The sequence below is a fragment of the Carica papaya genome, chromosome 8, assembly GCF_054855325.1.
Source record: "Carica papaya isolate Zhongbai chromosome 8, ASM5485532v1, whole genome shotgun sequence".
Taxonomy (NCBI): domain Eukaryota; kingdom Viridiplantae; phylum Streptophyta; class Magnoliopsida; order Brassicales; family Caricaceae; genus Carica; species Carica papaya.
The window spans coordinates 10,517,977-10,532,903 of record NC_142316.1 but is presented as its reverse complement, the minus strand read 5'-3'; the positions used below and the strand labels follow the sequence as shown (position 1 = coordinate 10,532,903).

Below are 14,927 nucleotides of genomic sequence, written 5' to 3'. Positions count from 1 at the left end.
AGTGCATAATGAAACATGAGGGATCATACCAGCACTAATGCAACGGATTCTATCAGAACTCCGCAGTTAAGGGTGCTTTGGCAAGAAAAGTACTCGGATGGGTGACCTCCTGCGAAGTCCCTATATTTCACCCATTTTCTTGGGAGGTCCTCGTGTTGCATCCATCTTTTTGCAGATGATTCTTTCGACGTTACGCGTGACTTGATTTATGGTCCGCAGTATTATTCGCAAATGTGAGTCACGGCGCCGTGGCATTTTACTTGATATTAGAACGAGTACGGGAGGTGCAGTGCGCACGCACAAGGAAACAAATGACGGGAGGAGGAGGAAAAGAGAAGGAGTGTATGTATTTGAAGCGCTAAATTAAACAAGTGGCATCATACCAGCACTAATGCGTTGGATCCCATTAGAACTCTGCAGTTAAGTGTGCTTGGGCGAGAGTAGTACTCGGATGGGTGACCTCTCGGGAAGTCCTCGTATCGCAATAATTTTTTTTCAGATGGATCGTTCGACGTTACGCGTGACTGGAACTAGGGTCCACTGGTTTATACGCAAATGTGAGTCAAGAAGCAGGGGCATTTTAATCGATATTAGAACAAAAAGGAGAGATGCAGAGTGCACGCACAAGGAAACAAATGACGGGAGGGGGGATGGAGGGAGAAAAAGTGTATGTATTTGCAGCGCAGAATGAAACATGAGCAATCATACCAGCACCAATGCAACGGATTCTATCAGAACTCCGCAAGTTAAGGGTGCTTGGGCGAGAGTAGCACTAGGATGGGTGACCTCCTGCGAAGTCCTTATATTTCACCAATTTTCTTAGGAAGTCCTCGTGTTGCCCCCATTTTTTTGCAGATGATTCTTTCGACGATACGCGCGACTTGAATTATGGTCCTCAGGTTTATTCGCAAATGTGAGTCACGGCACCGTAGCATTTTACTTGATATTAGAACGAGCACGGGAGGTGCAGTGCGCACGCACAAGGAAACAAATGACGGGAGGGGGAAGAAACGAGAAGGAGTTTATGTATTTGCAGCGCGGAATTAAACGGGTGCGATCATACCAGCACAAATGCACCGGATCTCATCAGAACTCCGCAGTTAAGTGTGCTTTGGCGAAAGTAGTACAATGATGTGTTACCTCCTGGGAAGTTCTCGTGTTGCACCCATTTTTTTTTTTCAGATGTGCCGTTCGACGTTACGCGCGACTTTAATTATGGTCCGCAGATTTATTCGCAAATGTGAGTCACGGCGCCGTGGCATTTTACTTGATATTAGAACGAGAACGAGAGGTGCAGTGCGCACGCACAAGGAAACAAATGACGGGATGTGGAAGAAAGGGAAATGAGTTTATTTATTCACAGCGCAAAATTAAACAGCTGCGATCATACCAGCACTAATGCACCGGATCCCTTCAGAACACCGCATTTAAGTGTGCATGGGCGAGAGTAGTACTCGGATGGGTGACCTCCTGCGAAGTCCTCGTGTCGCACTAATTTTTTTTTCAAACGGGTCGTTCGAAGTTACGCGCGACGGGAACTAGGGTCCACTGGTTTATACACAAATGTGAGTCAAGAAGTAGGGGCATTTTAATCGATATTAGAACAAGAAAGAGAGATGCAGAGTGCACGCACAAGGAAACAAATGACGGGAGGGGGATGGAGGGAGAAAAAGTGTATGTATTTGCAGCGTATAATGAAACATGAGCAATCACACCAGCACCAATGCAATGGATTCTATTAGAACTCCGCAAGTAAAGGGTGCTTGGGCGATAGAAGCACTAGGATGGGTGACCTCCTGCGAAGTCCTTATATTTCACCCATTTTCTTAGGAAGTCCTCGTGTTGCACCCATTTTTTTGCAGATGATTCTTTCGACGATACGCGCGACTTGAATTATTGTCCTCAGGTTTATTCGCAAATGTGAGTCACGGCACCGTATCATTTTACTTGATATTAGAACGAGAACGGGAGGTGCAGTGCGCACGCACAAGGAAACAAATGAAGGGAGGGGGAAGAAAGGAGAAGGAGTTTATGTATTTGCAGCGCGAAATTAAACGGGTGCGATCATACCAGCACTAATGCACCGGATCCCATCAGAACTCCGCAGTTAAGTGTGCTTGAGCGAGAGTAGTACTCGGATGGGTGACCTCCAGGGAAGTTCTCGTGTCGCACCAATTTTTTTTCAGACGGGTCGTTCGACGTTACGCGCGACTGGAACTAGGGTCCACTGGTTTATACGCAAATGTGAGTCAAGAAGCAGGGGCATTTTAATCGATATTCGAACGAGAAGGAGAGATGCAGTGTGCACGCACAAGGAAACAAATGACGGGAGGGGGGATGGAGGGAGAAAAAGTGTATGTATTTGCAGCGCAGAATGAAACATGAGCAATCATACCAGCACCAATGGAACGGATTCTATTAGAACTCCGCAAGTTAGGAGTGCTTGGGCGAGAGTAGCACAAGGATGGGTGACCTCCCGCGAAGTCCTTATATTTCACCCATTTTCTTAGGAAGTCATCGTGTTGCACCCATTTTTTTGCAGATGATTCTTTCGACGATACGCGCGACTTGAATTATGGTCCTCAGGTTTATTTGCAAATGTGAGTCACGGCACCGTAGAATTTTACTTGATATTAGAACGAGCACGGGAGGTGCAGTGCGCACGCACAAGGAAACAAATGACGGGAGGGGGAAGAAACGAGAAGGAGTTTATGTATTTGCAGCGCGGAATTAAACGGGTGCGATCATACCAGCACTAATGCACCGGATCTCATCAGAACTCCGCAGTTAAGTGTGCTTGGGCGAGAGTAGTACTCGGATGGGTGACCTCCTGGGAAGTCCTCGTTTCGCACCAATTTTTTTTCAGACGGGTCGTTCGACGTTACGCGCGACTGGAACTGGGGTCCGCTGGTTTATACGCAATTGTGAATCAAGAAGAAGGGGCATTTTAATCGATATTAGAACGAGAAGGAGAGGTGCAGTGTGAACGCACAAGGAAACAATTGATGGGAGGGGGAGGGAAGGAGAAGGAGTGTACGTATTTTCAGCACGAAATGAAACAGGTGCGATCATACCAGCACTAATGCAACGGATTCTATCAGAACTCCGTAGGTAAGGGTGCTTGGGCGAGAGTAGTACTAGCATGGGTTACCTCCTGCGAAGTCCTTATATTTCACCCATTTTCTTGTGAAGTCCTCGTGTTGCACCCATTTTCTTTTTTTCAGTTATGTCGTTTGACGTTACGTGCGATTTTAATTATGGTCCGCAGGTTTATTCGCAAATGTGAGTCACGGCGCCGTGGCTTTTTACTTGATATTAGAACGAGTACGGGAGGTGCAGTGCGCACGCACAAGGAAACAAATGACGGGAGGAGGACGAAAAGAGAAGGAGTGTATGTATTTGTAGCGCAAAATTAAACAAGTGGCATCATACCAGCACTAATGCACTGGATCACATCAGAACTCTATAGTTAAGTGTGCTTGGTCGAGAGTAGTACTCGTATGGGTGACCTCTTGGGAAGTCCTCGTATCGCAACAATTTTTTTTCAGATAGGTCGTTCGACATTACGCACGACTGGAACTATGGTCCGCTGGTTTATACGCAAATGTGAGTCGAGAATCAGGGGCATTTTAATCAATATTAGAACGAGAAGGAGAGGTGTAGTGTGAACGCACAAGGAAACAAATGATTGGAGGGGGGGAGGGAAGAATGAGTGTATGTATTTTCAGCACGAAATTAAACAGGTGCGGTCACACCAGCACAAATGCACCGGATTCCATCAGAACTCCGCAGTTAAGTGTGCTTTGGCGAAAGTAGTACAATGATGGGTTACCTCCTGGGAAGTTCTTGTGTTGCACTCATTTTCTTTTTTTCAGATGTGTCGTTCGACGTTATGCGCGACTTTAATTATGGTCCATAGATTTATTCGCAAATGTGAGTCACGGCGCCGTGACATTTTACTTGATATTTGAACGAGAACGAGAGGTGCAGTGCGCACGCACAAAGAAACAAATGACGGGAGGGGGGATGGTAGGAGAAAGAGTGTATGTATTTGCAGTGCAGAATGAAACATGAGGGATCATACCAGCACTAATGCAATAGATTCTATCAGAACTCCGTAGTTAAGGGTGCTTGGGCGAGAAAAGTACTCGGATGGGTGACCTCCTGCGAAGTCCTTATATTTCACCAATTTTCTTGGGAGGTCCTCGTGTTCTTTCGACGTTACGCGCGACTTGATTTATGGTCCACAGGATTATTCGCAAATGTGAGTCACGGCACCGTGGCTTTTTACTTGATATTAGAACGAGTACGGGAGGTGCAGTGCGCACGCACAAGGAAACAAATGACGGGAGGAGGAAGAAAAGAGAAGGAGTGTATCTATTTGAAGCGCAAAATTAAACAAGTGGCATCATACGAGCACTAATGCTCTGGATCCCATCAGAACTCTACAGTCAAGTGTGCTTGGTCGAAAGTAGTACTCGGATGGGTGACCTCTTGGGAAGTCCTCGTATCACAACATTTTTTTTTCAGATGGGTCGTTCGACGTAACGCGCGACTGGAACTATGGTCCGCTGGTTTATATGCGAATGTGAGTCAAGAATCAGGGGCATTTTAATCGATATTAGGACGAGAAGGAGAGGTGCAGTGTGAACGCACAAGGAAATAAATGATGGGAGGGGGGAGGGAAGAAGGAGTGTATGTATTTTCAGCACGAAATTAAACAAGTGCTGTCACACCGGCACAAATCCACAGGATCCCATCTGAACTCCGCAGTTAAGTGTGCTTTGGCGAAAGTAGTACAATGATGGGTTACCTCCTGGGAAGTTCTCGTGTTGCACCCATTTTCTTTTTTTCAGATGTGCCGTTCGACGTTACGCACGACTTTAATTATGGTCTGCAGATTTATTCGCAAATGTGAGTCACGGCGCCGTGACATTTTACTTGATATTTGAACGAGAACGAGAGGTGCAGTGCGCGCGCACAAGAAAACAAATGACGGGAGGGGGAAGAAAGGAGAAGGAGTTTATCTATTTGCAGCGCGAAATTAAACATGTCCGATCATACCAGCACTAATGCATCGGATCCAACCAGAACTCTGCAGTTAAGTGTGCTTGGGCCAGAGTAGTACTCGGATGGGTGACCTCCTGGGAAGTCCTCGTGTCGAACTAATTTTTTTTTCAGACGGGTCGTTCGACGTTACGCGCGACTGGAACTAGGGTCCACTGGTTTATACGCAAATGTGAGTCAAGAAGCAGGGGCATTTTAATCGATATTAGAACGAGAAGGAGAGATGCAGAGTGCACGCACAAGGAAACAAATGACGGGAGGGGGCATGGAGGGAGAAAAAGTGTATGTACTTGCAGCGCAGAATGAAACATGAGCAATCATACCAGCACCAATAGAACGGATTCTATCAGAACTCCGCAAGTTAAGGCTGCTTGGGCGAGAGTAGCACTAGGATGGGTGACCTCCTGCGAAGTCCTTATATTTCACCCATTTTCTTAGGAAGTCCTCGTGTTGCACCCATTTTTTTGCAGATGATTCTTTCGACGAGCCAGAGTAGTACTCGGATGGGTGACCTCCTGGGAAGTCCTCGTGTCGCACTAATTTTTTTTTCAGACGGGTCGTTCGACGTTACGCGCGACTGGAACTAGGGTCCACTGGTTTATACGCAAATGTGAGTCAAGAAGCAGGGGCATTTTAATCGATATTAGAACGAGAAGGAGAGATGCAGAGTGCACGCACAAGGAAACAAATGACGGGAGGGGGCATGGAGGGAGAAAAAGTGTATGTACTTGCAGCGCAGAATGAAACATGAGCAATCATACCAGCACCAATAGAACGGATTCTATCAGAACTCTGCAAGTTAAGGCTGCTTGGGCGAGAGTAGCACTAGGATGGGTGACCTCCTGCGAAGTCCTTATATTTCACCCATTTTCTTAGGAAGTCCTCGTGTTGCACCCATTTTTTTGCAGATGATTCTTTCGACGATACGCGCGACTTGAATTATGGTCCTCAGGTTTATTCACAAATGTTAGTCACGACACCGTAACATTTTACTTGATATTAGAACAAGCACGGGAGGTGCAGTGCACACGCACAAGGAAACAAATGACGGGAGGGGGAAGAAAGGTGAAGGAGTTTATGTATCTACAGCGCTGAATTAAACGGGTGCGATCATACCAGCACTAATGCACCGGATCCCATCACAACTCTGCAGCTAAGTGTGCTTGGGCGAGAGTAGTACTCGAATGGGTGACCTCCTAGAAAGTTCTCGTGTCGCACTAATTTTTTTTCAGACGGGTCGTTCGACGTTACGCGCGTTTGGAACTAGGGTCCGCTGGTTTATACACAAATGTGAGTCAAGAAGAAGGGGCATTTTAATCGTTATTAGAACGAAAATGAGAGGTGAAGTGTGAACGCACAAGGAAACAAATGACGGGAGGGGGAAGAAAGGAGAAGGAGTGTATGTTTTTGCAGCGCGAAACGAAACAGGTGAGATCATACCAGCACTAATGCAACGGATTCTATCAGAACTCCGTAGGTAAGGGTACTTGGGCGAGAGTAGTACTAGCATGGGTTACCTCCTGCGAAGTCCTCATATTTCACCCATTTTCTTGTGAAGTCCTCGTGTTGCACCCATTTTTTTGCCGATGATTCTTTCGACGTTACGCGCGACTTGAATTATGGTCCTCAGGTTTATTCGCAAATGTGAGTCACGGTGGTGTAGCATTTTACTTGATATTAGAACGAGAACAGGAGGTGCAGTGCGCACGCACAAGGAAACAAATGACGGGAGGGGGAAGAAAGGGGTATGAATTATGTATTTGCAGCGCAAAATTAAACAGGTGCGATCATACCAGCATTAATACACCGGATCCCATCAGAACTCCGCAGTAAAGTGTGCTTGGGCGAGATTAGTACTCGGATGGGTGACCTCCTGGGAAGTCCTCGTGTCGAACCAATTTTTTTTCAGACAGGTCGTTCGACGTTACGCGCGTCTGGAACTAGGGTCTGCTGGTTTATACGCAAATGTGAGTCAAGAAGCAGGGGCATTTTAATCGATATTAGAACGAGAATGAGAGGTGAAGTGTGAACGCACAAGGAAACAAATGACGGGAGGGGAAAGAAAGGAGAAGGAGTGTATGTATTTGCAGCGCGAAATTAAACAGGTGCGATCATACCAGCCCTAAAGCTCCGCATCCCATCAGAGCTCCGCAGTTAAGTGTGCTTGGGCGAGAGTAGTACTCGGATGGGTGACCACTTGGGAAGCCCTCGTGTTGTACCTATTTTTTTTTCGGATGGGTTGTTCGACGTTACGCGCGAATAGAATTATAAACCGTTGGATCATTTGCAATGGTGAGTCACGGTGCCGGGGCATATTACTTGATATTAGAATGAGAAAGAGAGATGCAGAGTGCACACACAAGGAAACAAATGACGGGAGGGGGGATAGAAGGAGAAAGAGTGTATGTATTTGCAGTGCAGAATGAAACATGAGGGATCATACCAGCACTAATGTAACGGATTCTATCAGAACTCCGCAGTTAAGGGTGCTTGGGCGAGAAAAGTACTCGGATGGGTGACCTCCTGCGAAGTCCTTATATTTCACCCATTTTCTTGGGAGGTCCTCGTTTTGCACCCATCTTTTTGCAGATGATTCTTTCGACGTTACGCGCAACTTGATTTATGGTCCGCAGATTTATTCGCAAATGTGAGTCACGACGCCGTGGCATTTTACTTGATATTAGAACGAGTACGGGAGGTGCAGTGCGCACGCACAAGGAAACAAATGACGGGATGAGGAAGTAACGAGAATGAGTGTATGTATTTGAAGTGCAAAATTAAACAAGTGGCATCATACCAGCAGTACTGCACTGGATCCCTTTAGAACTCTGCAGTTAAGTGTGCTTGTGCAAGAGTAGTATTCGGATGGATGACCTCTTGGGAAGTCCTCGTATCGCAACAATTTTTTTTCAGATGGGTCGTTCGACATTAGGCGCGACTGGAACTATAGTCCGCTGGTTTATACGCAAATGTGAGTCAAGAATCAGGGGCATTTTAATCGATATTAGAACAAGAAGGAGAGGTGCAGTGTGAACGCACAAGCAAACAAATGATGGGAGGGGGGAGGGAAGAAGGAGTGTATGTATTTTCAGCACGAAATTAAACAAGTGCTGTCACACCAGCACAAATGCACCAGATCCCATCAGAACTCCGCAGTTAAGTGTGCTTTGGCGAAAGTAGTACAATGATGGGTTACCTCCTGGGAAGTTCTCGTATTGCACCCATTTTCTTTTTTTCAGATGTGCCGTTCGATGTTACGCGCGACTTTAATTATGGTCTGCAGATTTATTCGCAAATGTGAGTCACGGCGCCGTGGCATTTTACTTGATATTTGAACGAGAACGAGAGGTGCAGTGCGCACGCACAAGGAAACAAATGACGGGAGGGGGAAGAAAGGAGAAGGAGTTTATCTATTTGCAGCGCGAAATTAAACATGTCCGATCATACCAACACTAATGCATCGGATCCAACTAGAACTCTGCAGTTAAGTGTGCTTGGGCGAGAGTAGAACTCGGATGGGTGACCTCCTAGGAAGTCCTCGTGTCGCACTAATTTTTTTTTTCAGACGGGTCGTTCGACGTTACGCGCGACTGGAACTAGGATCCACTGAATTATACGCAAATGTGAGTCAAGAAGCAGGGGCATTTTAATCGATATTAAAACGAGAAGGAGAGATGCAGAGTGCACGCACAAGGAAACATAAGCAATCATACCAGCACCAATGCAACGGATTCTATCAGAATTCCGCAAGTTAAGGCTGCTTGGGCGAGAGTAGCACTAGGATGGGTGACCTCCTGCGAAGTCCTTATATTTCACCCATTTTCTTAGGAAGTCCTCGTGTTGCACCCATTTTTTTACAGATGATTCTTTCGACGATACGCGCGACTTGAATTATGGTCCTCAGGTTTATTCACAAATGTGAGTCACGGCACCGTAACATTTTACTTGATATTAGAATGAGCACGGGAGGTCCAGTGCGCACGCACAAGGAAACAAATGACGGGAGGGGGAGGAAAGGAGAAGGAGTTTATGTATTTGCAGTGCTGAATTGAACGGGTGCGATCATACCACCACTAATGCACCAAATCCAATCAAAACTCCGCAGTTAAGTGTGCTTGGGCGTGACTAGTACTCGGATAGGTGACCTCCTGGGAAGTCCTCGTGTCGCACCAATTTTTTTTCAGACGGGTCGTTCGACGTTACGCACGACTGGAACTGGGGTCCGCTGGTTTATACGCAAATGTGAGTCAAGAAGCAGGGGCATTTTAATCGATATTAGAACGAGAATGAGAGGTGCAGTGTGAACGCACAAGGAAACAATTGATGGGAGGGGGAGGGAAGGAGAAGGAGTGTATGTATTTTCAGCATGAAATGAAACAAGTGCGATCATACTAGAACTAATGCAACGGATTCTATCAGAACTCCGTAGGTAAGGGTGCTTCGGCGAGAGTAGTACTAGCATGGGTTACCTCCTGCGAAGTCCTTATATTTCACTCATTTTCATGTGAAGTCCTCGTGCTGCACCCATTTTTTTGCAGATGATTCTTTCGACGTTACGCGCGACTTGAATTATGGTCCTCAGGTTTATTCGCAAATGTGAGTCACGACGCTGTAGCATTTTACTTGATATTAGAACAAGAACGGGAGGTGCAGTGCGCACGCACAAGGAAACAAATGACGAGAGGGGGAAGAAAGGCGAATGAGTTTATGTATTTGCAGCACAAAATTAAAGAGGTGCGATCATACCAGCACTAATGCACCGGATCCCATCAGAACTCCACAGTGAAGTGTGCTTGGGCGAGACAAGTACTCGGATGGGTGACCTCTTGGGAAGTCCTCGTGTCGCACCAATTTTTTTTCAGACGGGTCGTTCGACGTTACGCGCGTCTGGAACTAGGGTCAGCTGGTTTATACGCAAATGTGAGTCAAGAAGCAGGGGCATTTAAATTGATATTAGAACAAGAAGGAGAGATGCAGAGTGCACATACAAGGAAACAAATGACGGGAGGGGGGATGGAGGGAGAAAAAGTGTATGTATTTGTAGCGCAGTATGAAACATGAGCAATCATAGCAACACCAATGCAACGGATTCTATCAGAACTCCGCAAGTTAAGGGTGCTTGGGCGAGAGTAGCACTAGGATGGGTGACCTCCTGCGAAGTCCTTATATTTCACCCATTTTCTTAGGAAGTCCTCGTGTTGCACCCATTTTTTTGCAGATGATTCTTTCGACGATACGCGCGACTTGAATTATGGTCCTCAGGTTTATTCGCAAATGTGAGTCATGGCACCGTAGCATTTTACTTGATATAAGAACGAGCACGGGAGGTGCAGTGTGCACGCACAAAGAAACAAATGACGGGAGGGGGAAGAAAGGAGAAGGAGTTTATATATTTGCAGCGCAAATTTAAACTGGTGCGATCATACCAGCACTAATGCACCGGATCCCATCAGAACTCCGCAGTTAAGTGTGCTTGGGCGAGAGTAGTACTCATATGGGTGACCTCCTGGGAAGTCCTCGTGTCGTACTAATTTTTTTTCAGACGGGTCGTTCGACGTTACGCGCGACTGGAACTTGGGTCCACTGGTTTATACGCAAATGTGAGTCAAGAAGTAGGGGCATTTTAATCGATATTAGAACGAGAAGGAGAGGTGCAGTGTGAACGCACAAGGAAACAATTGATGGGAGGGGGAGGGAAGGAGAAGGAGTGTATGTATTTTCAGCATGAAATGAAACAAGTGCGATCATACTAGAACTAATGCAACGGATTCTATCAGAACTCCGTAGGTAAGGGTGCTTCGGCGAGAGTAGTACTAGCATGGGTTACCTCCTGCGAAGTCCTTATATTTCACTCATTTTCATGTGAAGTCCTCGTGTTGCACCCATTTTTTTGCAGATGATTCTTTCGACGTTATACGCGACTTGAATTATGGTCCTCAGGTTTATTCGCAAATGTGAGTCACGGCACCGTAGTATTTTACTTGATATTAGAACGAGCAGGGGAAGTGCAGTGCGCACGCACAAGGAAACAAATGACGGGTGGGGGAAGAAAGGAGAAGGAGTTTATCTATTTGCAGGCCGAAATTAAACGGGTGCGTCATATCAGCACTATTGCACTGGATCCCATCAGAACTCCGCAGTTAAGTGTGCTTGGGCGAGAGTAGTACTCGGACGGGTGTCCTCCTGGGAAGTCCTTGTGTCGCACCAATTTTTTTTCAGACGGATCATTCGACATTACACGTGACTGGAACTATGGTCCGCTGGTTTATACGCAAATGTGGGTCAAGAATCAGGGAAATTTTAATCGATATTAGAACGAGAAGGAGAGGTGCAGTGTGAACGCACAAGGAAACAAATGATGGGAAGGGTGGAGGGAAGAAGGAGTGTATGTACTTTCAGCATGAAATTAAACAGGTGCGGTCATACCAGCACTAATGCATCGGATTCTATCAGAACTCCGTAGGTAAGGGTGCTTGGGCGAGAGTAGTACTAGCAAGGGTTACCAACTGCGAAGTCCTTATATTTCACCCATTTTCTTGTGAAGTCCTCGTGTTGCACCCATTTTTTTGCAGATGATTCTTTCGATGTTACGCGCGACTTGAATTATGGTCCTCAGTTTTATTCGCAAATGTGAGTCACGGCGCTGTAGCAATTTACTTGATATTAGAATGAGAACGAGAGCTGTAGTGCGCACGCACAAGAAAACAAATGACGGGAGGGGGAAGAAAGGGGAATGAGTTTATGTATTTGCAGCGCAAAATTAAAGAGGTGCGATCATACCAGCACTAATGCACCGGATCCCATCAGAACTCCGCAGTGAAGTGTGCTTGGGCTAGATTAGTATTCGGATGGGTTGTTCGACGTTACACGGGAATGGAATTATAAACCGCTGGTTTATTTGCAAAGGTGAGTCACGGTACTGGGGCATATTACTTGATATTATAACGAGAAAGAGAGATGCAGAGTGCACGCACAAGGAAACAAATGACGGGAGGGGGGATGGGAGGAGAAAGAGTGTATGTATTTGCAGTGATGAATGAAACAGGTGCGATCATACCAACACTAATGCAACGGATTCTATCATAACTCCGTAGGTAAGGGTGCTTGGGCGAGAGTAGCACTAGCATGGGTTACCTCCTGCGAAGTCCTTATATTTCACCCATTTTCTTGTGAAGTCCTCGTGTTGCACCCATTTTTTTGTAGATGATTCTTTTGACATTACGCGCGACTTGAATTATGGTCCTCACGTCTATACGCAAATGTCAGTCACGGCACCGTAGTATTTTATTTGATATTAGAACGAGCACGGGAGGTGCAGTGCGCACGCACAAGGAAACAAATAACGGGAAGGGGAAGAAAGGAGAAAGAGTTTATGTAATTGCAGCGCGAAATTAAACGGGTGCGATCATACCAGCACTAATGCATCGGATTCTATCATAACTCCGTAGGTAAGGGTGCTTGGGCGAGAGTAGTACTAGCATTGGTTACCTCCTGCGAAGTCCTTATATTTCACCCATTTTCTTGTGAAGTCCTCGTGTTGCACCCATTTTTTTGCAGATGATTCTTTCGACGTTACGCGCGACTTGAATTATTGTCCTCAGGTTTATTTGCAAATGTGAGTCACGGCGCTGTAGCATTTTACTTGATATTAGAACAAGAACGGGAGGTGCAGTGCGCACGCACAAGGAAACAAATGACGAGAGGGGGTAGAAAGGGGAATGAGTTTATGTATTTGCAGCGCAAAATTAAAGAGGTGCGATCATACCAGCACTAATGCACCGGATCCCATCAGAACTCCACAGTGAAGTGTGCTTGGGCGAGATTAGTACTCGGATGGGTGACCTCCTGGGAAGTCTTCGTGTCGTACCAATTTTTTTTCAGACGGGTCGTTCGACGTTACGCGCGTCTGGAACTAGGGTCCGCTGGTTTATACGCAAATGTGAGTCAAGAAGCAGGGGCATTTTAATCGATATTAGAACGAGAATGAGACGTGAAGTGTGAACGCACAAGGAAACAAATGACGGAAGGGGGAAGAAATGAGAAGGAGTGTATGTATTTGCAGCACGAAATTAAACAGGTGCGATCATACCAGCACTAAAGCTCCGGATCCCATCAGAACTCCGCAGTTAAGTGTGCTTGGGCGAGAGTAGTACTCGGATGGGTCACCACCTGGGAAGCCCTCGTGTTGCACCTATTTTTTTTTCGGATGGGTTTTTCGACGTTACGCGCAAATGGAATTATAAACCGCTGGTTCATTTGCATAGGTGAGTCACGGTGCCGGGGCATATTACTTGATATTAGAACGAGAAAGAGAGATGCGGAGTGCACGCACAAGGAAACAAATGACGGGAGGGGGGATGGAAGGAGAAAGAGTGTATGTATTTGTAGTGCAGAATGAAACATGAGGGATCATACCAGCACTAATGCAACGGATTCTATCAGAACTCCGCAGTTAAGGGTGCTTGGGCGAAAAAAGTACTCGGATGGGTGACCTCCTGCGAAGTCCTTATATTTCACCCATTTTCTTGGGAGGTCCTCGTGTTGCACCCGTCTTTTTGCAGATGATTCTTTCGACGTTACGCGCGACTTGATTTATGGTCTGCAGGTTTATTCACAAATGTGAGTCACGGCACCGTGGCATTTTACTTGATATTAGAACGAGTACGGGAGGTGCAGTGCGCACGCACAAGGAAACAAATGACGGGAGGAGGAAGAAAGGCGAAGGAGCGTATGTATTTGAAGCGCAAAATTATACAAATGGCATCATACCAGCACTAATGCACTGGATCCCATCAGAACTCTGTAGTTAAGTGTGCTTGGGCGAGAGTACTACTCGGATGGGTGACCTCTTGGGAAGTCCTCGTATCGCAAAAAATTTTTTTTCAGATGGGTCGTTTGACGTTACACGCGACTGGAACTATGGTTCGCTAGTTTATACGCAAATGTGAGTCAAGAATCAGGGGCATTTTAATCGATATTAGAACGAGAAGGAGAGGTGCAGTGTGAACGCACAAGGAAACAAATGATGGGAGGGGGGGAGGGAAGAAGGAGTGTATGTATTTTCAGCACGAAATTAAACAGGTGCGGTCACACCAGCACAAATGAACCGGATCCCATCAAAACTCCGCAGTTAAGTGTGCTTTGGCGAAAGTAGTACAATGATGGGTTACCTCCTGGGAAGTTCTCGTGTTGCACCCATTTTCTTTTTTTCAGATGTGCCGTTCGACGTTACGCGCGACTTTAATTATGGTCCGCAGATTTATTCACAAATGTGAGTCACGGCGCCGTGGAATTTTTCTTGATATTTGAATGAGAACGAGAGGTGCAGTGCGCACGCACAAGGAAACAAACGATGGGAGGGGGAAGAAAGGAGAAGGAGTTTATGTATTTGCAGCGCAATATTAAACAGTTGCGATCATACCAGCACTAATGCACCGGATCCCATCAGAACTCCGCAGTTAAGTGTGCTTGGGCGAGAGTAGTACTCGGATGGGTGACCTCTTGGGGAAGTCCTGGTGTCGCACTAATTTTTTTTTTCAGACGTGTCGCTCGACGTTACGCGCGACTGGAACTAGGGTCCACTGGTTTATACGCAAATGTGAGTCAAGAAGCAGGGGCATTTTAATCGATATTAGAACGAGAAGGAGAGATGCAGAGTGCACGCACAAGGAAACAAATGACGGGTGGGGGGATGGCGGGAGAAAAAGTGTATGTATTTACAGCGCAGAATGAAACATGAGCAATCATACCAGCACCAATGCAACGGTTTCTATCAGAACTCCACAAGTTAAGGGTGCTTGGGCGAGAGTAGCACTAGGATGGGTGACCTCTTGCGAAGTCCTTATATTTCACCCATTTTC

General features: G+C 46.3%; 4 non-coding genes and 19 pseudogenes across 4 annotated transcripts; all 23 read left to right on the top strand.

Annotated features, from left to right (window-relative positions):
* The first annotated feature begins 370 nt into the window (after nucleotides 1–370).
* LOC148241536 (5S ribosomal RNA) lies at nucleotides 371–488 on the top strand (annotated as a pseudogene).
* A 561-nt stretch (nucleotides 489–1,049) lies between these two features.
* LOC148241535 (5S ribosomal RNA) lies at nucleotides 1,050–1,168 on the top strand (annotated as a pseudogene).
* Nucleotides 1,169–1,376: 208 nt separating this feature from the next.
* LOC148241534 (5S ribosomal RNA) lies at nucleotides 1,377–1,495 on the top strand (annotated as a pseudogene).
* A 561-nt stretch (nucleotides 1,496–2,056) lies between these two features.
* On the top strand, nucleotides 2,057–2,175 carry LOC148241533 (5S ribosomal RNA). Its single transcript, XR_015814912.1, has one exon. It is a non-coding gene; the product is annotated as a 5S ribosomal RNA (ribosomal RNA).
* A 561-nt stretch (nucleotides 2,176–2,736) lies between these two features.
* On the top strand, nucleotides 2,737–2,855 carry LOC148241532 (5S ribosomal RNA). The gene has a single exon (XR_015814568.1). It is a non-coding gene; the product is annotated as a 5S ribosomal RNA (ribosomal RNA).
* A 564-nt stretch (nucleotides 2,856–3,419) lies between these two features.
* Nucleotides 3,420–3,537, top strand: LOC148241531 (5S ribosomal RNA; annotated as a pseudogene).
* Nucleotides 3,538–3,741: 204 nt separating this feature from the next.
* On the top strand, nucleotides 3,742–3,860 carry LOC148241530 (5S ribosomal RNA; annotated as a pseudogene).
* An 862-nt stretch (nucleotides 3,861–4,722) lies between these two features.
* LOC148241529 (5S ribosomal RNA) lies at nucleotides 4,723–4,841 on the top strand (annotated as a pseudogene).
* A 209-nt stretch (nucleotides 4,842–5,050) lies between these two features.
* Nucleotides 5,051–5,169, top strand: LOC148241528 (5S ribosomal RNA; annotated as a pseudogene).
* A 1,000-nt stretch (nucleotides 5,170–6,169) lies between these two features.
* LOC148241527 (5S ribosomal RNA) lies at nucleotides 6,170–6,288 on the top strand (annotated as a pseudogene).
* Nucleotides 6,289–6,493: 205 nt separating this feature from the next.
* Nucleotides 6,494–6,612, top strand: LOC148241526 (5S ribosomal RNA; annotated as a pseudogene).
* Nucleotides 6,613–6,846: 234 nt separating this feature from the next.
* On the top strand, nucleotides 6,847–6,965 carry LOC148241525 (5S ribosomal RNA; annotated as a pseudogene).
* Nucleotides 6,966–7,170: 205 nt separating this feature from the next.
* LOC148241524 (5S ribosomal RNA) lies at nucleotides 7,171–7,289 on the top strand (annotated as a pseudogene).
* An 883-nt stretch (nucleotides 7,290–8,172) lies between these two features.
* Nucleotides 8,173–8,291, top strand: LOC148241523 (5S ribosomal RNA; annotated as a pseudogene).
* An 830-nt stretch (nucleotides 8,292–9,121) lies between these two features.
* LOC148241522 (5S ribosomal RNA) lies at nucleotides 9,122–9,240 on the top strand (annotated as a pseudogene).
* Nucleotides 9,241–9,799: 559 nt separating this feature from the next.
* LOC148241521 (5S ribosomal RNA) lies at nucleotides 9,800–9,918 on the top strand (annotated as a pseudogene).
* A 561-nt stretch (nucleotides 9,919–10,479) lies between these two features.
* Nucleotides 10,480–10,598, top strand: LOC148241520 (5S ribosomal RNA). Its single transcript, XR_015814456.1, has one exon. It is a non-coding gene; the product is annotated as a 5S ribosomal RNA (ribosomal RNA).
* Nucleotides 10,599–11,157: 559 nt separating this feature from the next.
* Nucleotides 11,158–11,275, top strand: LOC148241519 (5S ribosomal RNA; annotated as a pseudogene).
* A 1,543-nt stretch (nucleotides 11,276–12,818) lies between these two features.
* On the top strand, nucleotides 12,819–12,937 carry LOC148241518 (5S ribosomal RNA; annotated as a pseudogene).
* Nucleotides 12,938–13,142: 205 nt separating this feature from the next.
* LOC148241517 (5S ribosomal RNA) lies at nucleotides 13,143–13,261 on the top strand. Its single transcript, XR_015815746.1, has one exon. It is a non-coding gene; the product is annotated as a 5S ribosomal RNA (ribosomal RNA).
* A 562-nt stretch (nucleotides 13,262–13,823) lies between these two features.
* Nucleotides 13,824–13,941, top strand: LOC148241516 (5S ribosomal RNA; annotated as a pseudogene).
* Nucleotides 13,942–14,146: 205 nt separating this feature from the next.
* On the top strand, nucleotides 14,147–14,265 carry LOC148241515 (5S ribosomal RNA; annotated as a pseudogene).
* A 209-nt stretch (nucleotides 14,266–14,474) lies between these two features.
* Nucleotides 14,475–14,594, top strand: LOC148241514 (5S ribosomal RNA; annotated as a pseudogene).
* Nucleotides 14,595–14,927: the final 333 nt, after the last annotated feature.